At 43.0% G+C, this 10,560-nt stretch overlaps 1 pseudogene across 1 annotated transcript; it reads right to left on the bottom strand.

The window, feature by feature from the left end:
• Nucleotides 1-3,492: 3,492 nt before the first annotated feature.
• On the bottom strand, nt 3,493-4,003 carry LOC311173876 (large ribosomal subunit protein uL23-like; annotated as a pseudogene). The gene has a single exon. The product of its transcript is annotated as a large ribosomal subunit protein uL23-like (transcript).
• Between the last annotated feature and the right edge of the window lie 6,557 nt (nt 4,004-10,560).

Here is a 10,560-nt window from a genome sequence, read left to right as displayed (position 1 = left end):
TCTATAATCCACAAATTGCCATAAACTTTCACTTTAATCATCTTCAGACCCAGGCTTTGTTTTGAAGAACAACTCAGTAATATATACAGTAGTCAGTACATTATAAAAATACCTATTTTGCTTCAATTAGCTTCTTCCAGATCTCGCAGGAAATGCTAGTTCTAGCATTGAAAGATTTTGCGAGCAGATCTGTTTTCATGGTTTTACCTTATTCAGAATACCTTTCATAGTACCCTATTGCGTGGAGGAAGAGTTTTATAGATATTCTTTTGGGGGTTGATCATGTTTTGAATATAATGAGTTTAATTCCTTAATAGTCAAAATTGTTACATATACCACATTTTATAAATATATTGTTAAATTCACTTTGTTTTAGGCTGTATTTTGTCTGTAATTCATTTTACTAATTATAGACTCAAAGTAAATAGTTAATATCGGAATAATCAAAATAACTATATATTTGCTTTTTTTTTAATTGTTGAGACCAGTCTGACCATAATACTACTTTGGATTTAAAACACATTTATATAGAATGCCTTCATTTGCTTAAACTTTTTTGTAGTTAGATTTTTTTCCCTACTGACCCTTTGTGAAGTTTTTCTGTTGTCTATTTACTCTTTACACTTAATTTTTATTTAGGAAAGTTATTTCAGAGTACCATATCATAAGACATATCTTGCTTTAGTAAAATTTCCTTCCTTTTTAAGGCACATTTACCCAGCACTTCAAATAAATGTATAGGCATGTGACTTGTTTCAAGTAAGTTCAATTTACAAGACATGTTTGCAAGTTTTGTGTTAGGATATCATCTAAGTATTCCACACTGAAAAAAAAAAAAAGCATAATTTGCCACAAGATTTTTTTATTCCATTCTGAACTTCTGCATTCTCAGGAAGATATACATGAGGTATCTCTGTGTCTGTTTCAGATTTCCCACATCTTTTCCTGTCCTAATATATTCCTAACTCCATATAAACTTAGTGGCTTAACTACTGAATACCTGGCAGCTCTTACAGATCCCATAAATAGATGTTAATAATTTTCAGTGCTTTTATTGTATTTAGTAGAAATCAAACTGGCTTGTATTTTAAAATACAGGTTGTCCAGTAAGATTACATGATCTTAAATGTGTTTTAGGTTTTCTGCAACAATTAGCTGTGAACTCTTAATATAGCTAATGTTTATAAAAATTTTATAGTCAAAATTATTTTATTTTTCAGGGTGTCTCAAAAAGTGTAGTATTTGCTTTCTGAAATATGTTTGCCTACTTAGAATTATAAAATATACTGTGACTCAGAAATGGTAGTCTTTTGTGCTGTAAAAATGAATACTACGAGCATGTCAAAAGAAAAGTAGTTTGCATTTGTAAAGTAAAATTGTATTTAATGTATATTATGGAATTTTAAATTTGCACTAACTAGAAAACTTTAAAGGTTATATTAATTTACATATTTATGTGGATCCGAATACATAATTTGTACTTGGTCACCTGAAAAGGTTGACAGAATGGATGATCATTTTTTGTGGTTTTCCCTCAAAGTGATAATATTGAAGCAAGAACCAGCACTTTATATTCTGAATTTTTTTATTTCTACCTAATTGGATACAATGGAATGTAGGTAGATGTATTTTTTAAAAAGTTAGAAATTTTAAAAGGAAAAATAGGGTTGTTAATCTGTCCTAACCCAAATGAAAGTGCTTTCCCAGCAGCACCATGGAAAAAAGGGCGGGGTTTTTGTTTTTGTTTTTGTTTTTATTTTGCTTTTAAAAGATATGCCCCCCTGCCTTTCTCAAATTTTCCCTGCAAGGCCTATTTCCTGTTTTTCAAAGTATGATCTGCAAGCTCTCTGACTTATGGATGCCTAAGCTCAGCCCTGGGCTTCATAAATCAGTCTGGCTGGGACACAGATATCTCTGGTTTTATTAGCAAGTGCCCCAGGCAATTCTGATGCACACTTGACATTTTTAAACTACTGGTCTGTACCTCAAGTTCAGTCAGGGCGAGGGTCAAGGAGCCACTTGCTCTAATGACTCTCACCTGGTTAGTTTTATATTGCTTTTTATGTATTCTGGCACCTTGTGTTTTTTGGTCAAAAGATTATTTCAGAGGTCTCAGTGGCAACCTGGAATATGGTCACTTGGCTATTTCACAAGTTTTAATGGCATATTGTTGAATAGTAAAGCACTGACTTAGCCACTGTCCCTTGTGTTCCCAGTCTTTGTAAAGTGTGAAAGCAGTCAGTGTGGTTTAATTAATTTTAGTTATGTAAATACACACAGGTATTCACCCCCATGGCCCTGACTGTGGTCAGTGCATGAATCATGTAGGTCTCAAAAAGCTACATTCCCAGCTTCTGGAGAAAGAATCAAAAATGTCACCCTTTAATACAGAAGTTCCCAAAACTTGAATGAAGTAATTGAGCTCTGTCACCAGCAGCTATAAATACAAGGGCGTTGCTGCTATGAGTCCTAGGGCACTTTGTCTCTCTCTGCGAGGGTGCCCCAGCTACCTCGCTGTTGAGGGACAGCCTCTACACGGAATGCAAGTAGCGGGAGATAAACTTTAACCTGGGGCTTCCCTTCATGTGCTTTTTGATAACTGACATGGAACGTTGAAAAGGGGGATCTGGAAAGCAATGTTGCTTTCCCTGTTCCTCTAACATTGACCAGGCAAGGGGGCTTCCTTACCACATGAGGGGTTCTGAGGAAAGTCCGAGAGTAAGGAGAAAGGGTATTGTGTGTGCTTGGATGAGCGTGGCTCATATGAACATTTGTTCTCATTCCTACAGTCTGGTCCCTACCAGCAGTCTCTCCAATTTGATCTGCTTCTATGAGCCCTGCAGAAAATTGTCCCTCTGATTTCTAATTCTGTTCTGTTCAAGTTTAGAACAACCTGGGTCCTTGACCCTGTCAGTGTTGTGGGTGAGCTAATTGGGTCAGCTCTCTGAACCCACAGTGTCAAGGACACTTGTGAGGACTCCATTTGAAGTAGCCAGCTGGCCTTGTGTACTTTCTTTTAAAAAAAAAAATTTATTTGTGCATGGAAGAACTGGGGTATAGGCCAGAGGAGTGAAGGGTGAGAAGATTCACCAGAGACAGAGTAGGGAGCACAACAGGCAGACCTACTGAAATACACTGCTGAGGGGAGCAGTGTGGGTTAGCTCCCTGGCCGGGGATCGAACTTACGCTGCAGTGACTGCAATGGATTGATAGTGCTGGCTTTAACCCCTGTGCCACCAGAGAGGCCCTGGCCTCATGCACTTTCTCCTGTCTCTGACCACAGTGCTGTGTACCTACCACTTGATGACCCAGCGTTATTTTGTTGTGCTGCATCTGTATCGTGGTCAATGCCTACAGACAGAGCTATGTAAATTAAAGCATTTGATATGTTGAAGATTTTTTTTTTTAATAAAAGTAGATGTGTGGGACTTAAAAGGTATGCTCTTGTGGTTTTTTTTTGTTTGTTTTTTATGATAAAAAATATATTTACAATTAGGCAGCTGGACTCAGTTTAGATGATCCCAATTTTGTGGCAACATCCAAAGCATACTAGCAGGAGCCAGTGGAACATAAGCCTTCTTCTCTCCATCAGGTCTGATCAGGGTGTTGACCTTAACAACATCAGTGTCACAGAGCTTCCTCACAGCCTGTTTGATCTGGTGCTTGTTGGCCTTGCCGTCCACGGTGGACACGGTGTGTGTGTATTCTGTCTTCTTGGCGGACTCAGTGGTCAGCGGGAACTTGAAGATGGCACAGTGGCCAAGCTTGTTTGTCCTGGGAGCACTCTTCCTGGGAATTTGGGTTGCCCGCGGAGCCACAGTGTCTTCAACCTCTGAAAAGTGGATGATGTGTGGATCTTGTTTTTCTTGTGACTGTAGGTGCCTTTTAGCTCTGCCTTTTTGGCCTTCAAATCTTTTGCTTTGGCTTCCGCTTTGGGAGGGGCAGAGACTTCCTTTACTTTTGGTGCCATCTTCATGAAAAGGAATTCTGAAACCCGTTCCCAAGGGCTTCTTGTGTTGTTTTTTGGCACATCATAGAGATTACATATCACCAGCGCTTCTGTAACCTATGGGTACAGCTCAGACACATTTGAATGACACTCAGAAGAAACAATTTCATGGCTCCTGACAGAGTAGAGCAGTAAATAGAATGAAATAAATGAGGTGAATTTGTCTCATTTTCAGTGTGTACAGTGGAAAAAGGATAGAATTACTTGTAATTCCTAAGTTGAATCCCCAGCCTCTGCCATTGGTTAACAGTGGGCAAGTTACTTGTTTTGTCTGAGCCTCAGTTTTCTTCATAAAGGAAAACCATAGCGGTGGATGCCCTTGACCTACGGCTGCAAACCCAGAGGCTTGGAGAGCAGTGACAAAGGGCAGAGTGCTGGAGACAGCAGTAGCAGAGAGTGATCATCACAGGCCAGCAAGCCTGGCATGAACACAGCTCATTTTTCCAGAAAACAGAAATCTAGATTTTCTATAAAATTTTATACCCAGGTTGGCAACCTATAGCCTCCCGCGGGGTTATGTAATGACATAAAGGGAAGTGGGAGAGAAGACTTGGCAAATATCAGCATTTCCTTCCATTTGAATTTTTATGAAATCTTAGGGCTTTATCAGCTGTTCTCTGGATGTCATTTAACATTTTGTGACAGAACATTTTTATTCATTAAGTAGCAGAGGCAGGAGAGCCTGTGACCCAGCTTCATTCCTTCATCTTTAACCAGAAGTCCATGTTTTAGAGAAATTTTTGAAATAACTCATTTGTCTGCTTTTTTAAAAAACAGACAATGCTAAGCATAATGTGCCTTTTCTTGATCAGTGAACTTGAACTGTGCTTGGCTGTGAGCCACTGAAGTTCAGAAGGAGGGCTCTGTGATGGACTAGCTACCTCTGGCTATTCCATGGTCTAATTTTTTAAATGCCTTCACCACAAATCGGGCACAGGGAGTTGTAATGCACACGTGCTCACTCTCGCCCCCTACACTCAGTGAGGGGCGCACATTGACTTCCTTTTACACACTAACTCAGAACTAATAGTAACCCCAGGTCCTCACCCCTGCTGCTTTTTCATGTGTTATATAATTAACACACATTATATAAAATGTCAAATGTAGGCAGGTATGTTCATTATGCTGGGCACCAAGAATGCTGGGGGTTATGATACAGCTCTCAAAGGGACTCCCACCCCAGCCATATGGACTTAAGAAATAGTATTTTTTTTTCTTACCTGTGAATACATAGAGAAATGTGTTATTCTGTAGGAAAGCTGTGTATGCTGAGCTTTGAAGTCGAGGAGCTTACCCTGGTCAATTTGCATTCAAATTGATGAACATAATGCCTATGTTTTGTCAAGTTTCTTTCAGTGTGTTATAGAATATTTACTCTGCAGGACACTGGCCTCTGCATGGGGAGGGGGCATTGGGGAGTCTGAACAAAAAAAGTTTCCAAGGTACTGCGTTCACAGGGCAGCGAGGGCCAACCAACACTGTCCTCCCAGAGCAGGCCCACACACATCTCAGCCTGTCCTCAAGGATCTGCAGAAGGGCCTATTCTACCATGTGCTGGTCCTCTAGTAGCTGACTGAATTGGGGGAGAGCACATCTCCCCCAGCAGACAACCCCATTCTCTGCTGGGCTTCATTTTCATGAAATGCCTTTGTAGTTTTTAAATCTGTCCTACTCAAGTGCTGCACACAAACTACTTTCAATTTACCAGGAAATAAGTACAGAAATTAAAGAGTACAAGATTAGAAATGTTTATAGCTATTTTAACAATTAACTTAAATCTAATCACAAATTGCAGCTTATATTTTGTCTTTCTCATGTCACTTCTCCTAATTGTATTTTATAAAAGGATCAACACATAGGGCCTTCCTGGTGGCACGAAGGGCTAAGTGTCAGCACTATCAAGCTATTGGCAGCTACTGCATTTGAACCCCAGCCAAGGAGCTACCCACATGGTGCAGCAGACCTCTCCTGTCTTGCCAGCTGCTCCCCTCAGCAGTGTGTTTCAGTAGATCTGTCTCTCCTGTCTTGCCGGCTGCTCCCCTCAGCAGTGTGTTTCAGTAGATCTGTCTGTTTTGTTCCCTACTCTGTCACTGGTGAATCCTCTCACACAACCCCCCCCACCCGACACACACACACCCACACCCCTCTGGCCTACACCCCAGCTCTTGTATGCATAAATAAATAAATCTTAAAAAAATAAAGTATCAATATATGCTCTATTGGAAATGAGAAAATAAATCTCCAGGCCCTTCACCACTGAGAGTTTGAGAAGGACTGCTTTAAATAACACGCCTGCTTCCTTTGGAAGAGGAGGGGACCCAGCTGCAGTGAGTTTCTGTTTCCTTATAAACAAACATGCTCTGGCTGAAATGTTGCATGAGCCTTGCTTGAATTTGGTAACAGGAGCCATGACCTTTAGTGTCTGACACCAGAACCTGATTCAGGTAATGGCAGTGGACTCTGGACCAATGAAATACCCAGACAACAGCGGGGAGGGGGAGAGAAGCTAATAAAAGTCCGTTCCTTCTAGGTAGGTAAGAAATGATGTAACTGGAACATATAAACTAAGAACTATCTAGTCTGGAATTTGGTGGCTTAACAGCATATTTGTAAAGCATTTAATCATTTATAGAGCATTATTACTGAAAGTATTTTTTCTCTAACAGGCAGATATCATTTTTGTCTTCCAAATGAGGGCAACATGGTTCAGAAAGGTGAGTGACATGCCATTGTCACACAGAGCTGGGGTTCCAGCCCAGTCTTGTGACTCCAAATCTAGCTGGGGGAGGGGGCTGGAAAATTATGGAGAGTTTGCTTTTTTACTCTACTTTTTTGTGTTACTTTAAGGGTTATGGCATCTGATTTAGTGCTCAGTGTTGGGGTCCCATCTTTTGGCTTCTTCCCTGTTTTCAGCAGCAGTGACTGCAATCTTCATGACAAGTCTTCCATTTCAGTTGATGGACAGGTTTTTTCCATCTCCACATTCCAGGCGGCAGGGAGATGGGGAAGGGTCAGTCTGTATTTTATTTTTTTTAAAGATTTATTTATTTATGCATACAAGAGCTGGGGTACAGGCCAGAGGTGTCGGGGATGAGAGGATTCACCAGAGACAGAGTGGGGAACAGAACAGGAAGACTGAAATGCACTGCTGAGGGGAGCAGCAGTGAGTCAGGAGAGGTCTGCCTCACCATGCGGGTTGTTCCCTGGCCGGCTGGGGATTGCACCTGTGCTGCAGAGGCTGCAGGTTGCTTCATAGGTTGTGTCTTAACCCCTTGCGCCACCAGGGAGGCTCCAGTCTGTATTTTAGAGATGTCTCCTGGCAGCTTTCACAGGACACCTCCACTTACCTTACATTGGGTATGACTTAGTCACGTGATTAAATGGGGCCCGTTTAAAACATTCAAGTTTGGGGGTCCCTAGGTACCCTTAAGTTGTGCACTAATAATCTCACTCATGAGGATGCCACCCTCAAGATCGAATCACCTCCCACAGGTCCCACCTTTAATACCACCACATTGGGGGATGGGTTTCAAAATGAATTTGGAAAAACAAATATTTTGCTTATGATACACGGCCTTCTTCACATTCAATAATTCACCAGAACTCAAGACTCAAGAAAGTGCTATGTACATGATTATCACTTTATTATAAAGGATACAAATCAAAACCAGCCCAATGAAGAGATACACAAAGCAACATCTAGGGGGGTTCCAAAGGCAGAACTTGGTTCCCTCCCCCTGCAGATCAGGGGGCATCACCCTCCTGGTGCAGCAATGTGTTTGGTGGAGGTTCAGTGTCCAGAGTTTTGGTGGTCTCCATGGGCACAACTGATTGACTCCCTGGCCACAATTTCTGACTCAGCCTCCAGCCCCTTTTCCTGGAGGTCAGGATAGTTCTAAGTTCCAACCACCCCCTAATTCTTACCTGTTCTTTCTGATGTCAGTCCCCATTCTGAGAAGCTCCACCCCTAGCCTAAACCCAAGGGGCACACAAATAACAAAGGCATGATTATTACTGGGAAAATTCTATGAATTTAGCATCACCCCACCAGGATCGAGTCCAATTCTTTTAGAACAATCTCAAATCTACACATCCTGCAATTCCTAATTCAAACAAGGATAACTTCCACCACATTGGGAGCTGGGTTTCAAAATGAATTTGGAGAAACACAAACATTTTGCTTATGGTACAAGGCCTGGTCTGTTTTTTGTTATATGTATTTTTTTTAAGATTTATTTATACAAGCACAGGGTAGAGTCAGAAGCGCGGGAGGGTGAGAAAATTCACCAGAGCCAGAGCGGAGAGCAGAGCAGGCAGACTGACGAAGTACACTGCTGAGGGGAGCAGCGGGCGGCAGGAGAGGTCTGCGTGCCATGTGGGACCCTCGCCGGAGGCCGGGATCGAACCAGCGCTGCAGAGGCTGTGGGCAGCTTCGCAGCCCAGCGTGAAACTGCTGCACCACCAGGGGAGGCCCTTTTTTTCTTTTTTTCGTATTTTTTAAAACGTTTTATTATAGGTGATTCCCAACATATACAACAGAAAAAATAACGTGAGCACTGACATTATCATGCTGATTAGCAGTAAATGGGGTACCTTTCTCATACCGCCCACTTCTCTCCCCATGTCCCATCCTCAGAAGTTCTGCAGCAAAGGCCACAAGGACTGGGAATCCTTTATCAAATGCCTCCTGAGGGGTGCCACACCCATAGCGGGCCTCCAACCTGCTGCAGATTTGCTGATGTCTCAACCCCTGGGGGCAGCTGGGTGGGACCTGGATGGGCTCTGAAGCTCCAGGGTACCATTTTCTACAAGCAATAGGATGCAAAGAAATCAAACACCGCTTTGTTATACGTCAGCCAGTATTGGCCAGCCATAGTATTTCTCATCGGTTTCAAAAGATCTGTCTCTCTAGCCTGATTATCTTCTGAAGAATCAACTCTAAAAGAGTAAGTTCAAGAAAGAATAGCTCAAATACCCCTAATTAATTAAAACCAATAGTGGGGGAGGGGTGAGAATAAGGTAAGAGATACTATATCAGTCTAAATTAGAGATCGCAGATTTACTTCAGAGAAAGTAAAATGAGGGTCAGCCAGTCTTGACTAATACAAGAACTGACTTTGGTGCGTCATGCCAGGGGCACAGAGACAGCCCCTGATGCCTGGGATTGTAATTCTCTGTTTCGGGAATTTCTAGTAATCCGCCAGGCTACGAGGGTGGTTCCCTCACACACTCTTAAGCAGCAGCTCCTCTATTATGGGATGGCAAGAGTGGTGAATGGACTCATCCTCTCATCTTGCATCTGACTTACTATGCAGAATAAGTCAATGACTACAAGGGTTCCCCCCAACTCTCAGACTCTAGGGTTGGGTAGCAGCCTTGCAAGGGAGGGGGAGATGTAAGGTCAAGACATTACGGGCTTATAAGCCTCAATTCACATCTCCAGAGCCCCCTGCACAGGACTCAGCTTGGGCTACCTACCTGCCTCTCTCATAAACAGAGGGACTTAGTGAGCTTCCCTACCTGAGCTATGCGTTAGCAGGGAAGAGCCCTCTCTGTTGCCCTCCTTTCTACAGAGGAGCCAGAGTAGGGCCCAGGGATTCATCTTTAGCATTCTCTTCCTCTCAGCCTTGCTGTTTCCCAAGTATGAACTGGCTTCAGCCAGGGCTTTTATTTCATATCGATGAAGATGCTATTGAACATCTCCAAAAGCAGAGAAGAATCACCAAGGAATTTTTCTCCCAAGTATTGAAGAAGAAAACATTTAAAATCCACATTTCAGCTACTGCAGGGATGTGTTCCCTACAGACAATCTCTCTCCCACGGCAGTGAAAGGCCTGATCAGAGCTGGCCCAGATCAACACCAAGTTCCTGGGCCTGACCAGAGCATCACAGTATGCCAGCACAAGGCCAGAGTGTTCATTCTCAAGCATGCACATGAAAATGTATGGGGCCCCACTTTCGCAGTGGTGACCTTTTTTTTATACCACAAGGAGCCTGGCTGGAGCTCCTCTCTTGAGAAGGCCACAAGAGGTTAGATCTCCCACTTTGGGGATGGGCTGATATTCAGACATCAGGGTAGAAGGAATTCTGGAAAATGCCAGCACTCCATGCACTCCTGCCCCTTAGTGGCCATTAACTCCTGAGGTTATCTTCACTACACAGAAACACTGCAGGAAAATAACCCTTTGGACTGTTTGGCTACTTTTTGTGCTAACAGCCCTGTAGCTGCCCGCCCTGGTCCTTAAGGTCTCCTCAATCTAGCCTGCCTGGTCAACCTGTACACCTGGAAGACAGCAGCTGGGGCCGGTGACATGCCCCTGTCTCGTGCCAGGTGAGGGCCAGCGCTGAGTCTGCAGCCTGAAACCGGGAGGAATAGCAATGTGGCTGTTCCCATGACATCTTCTGTAAGGCCCTTTGGGTCACAGTCACCCCAGCAGGTAAACTACTATGGTCCCCTGGGTCTGTCTGTGCGACAGCTGCTTTGGATATTGTGCTTAGCTGTCCCTGCTTGACACTGAGTCAGTGGCCTGCCTCCACCTGCCAGTCCAGCC

Source organism: Talpa europaea (assembly GCF_964194135.1).
Source record: "Talpa europaea genome assembly, chromosome: 7".
In the NCBI taxonomy this organism is placed as follows: domain Eukaryota; kingdom Metazoa; phylum Chordata; class Mammalia; order Eulipotyphla; family Talpidae; genus Talpa; species Talpa europaea.
This window is presented reverse-complemented; position numbering and strand designations above follow the sequence as displayed.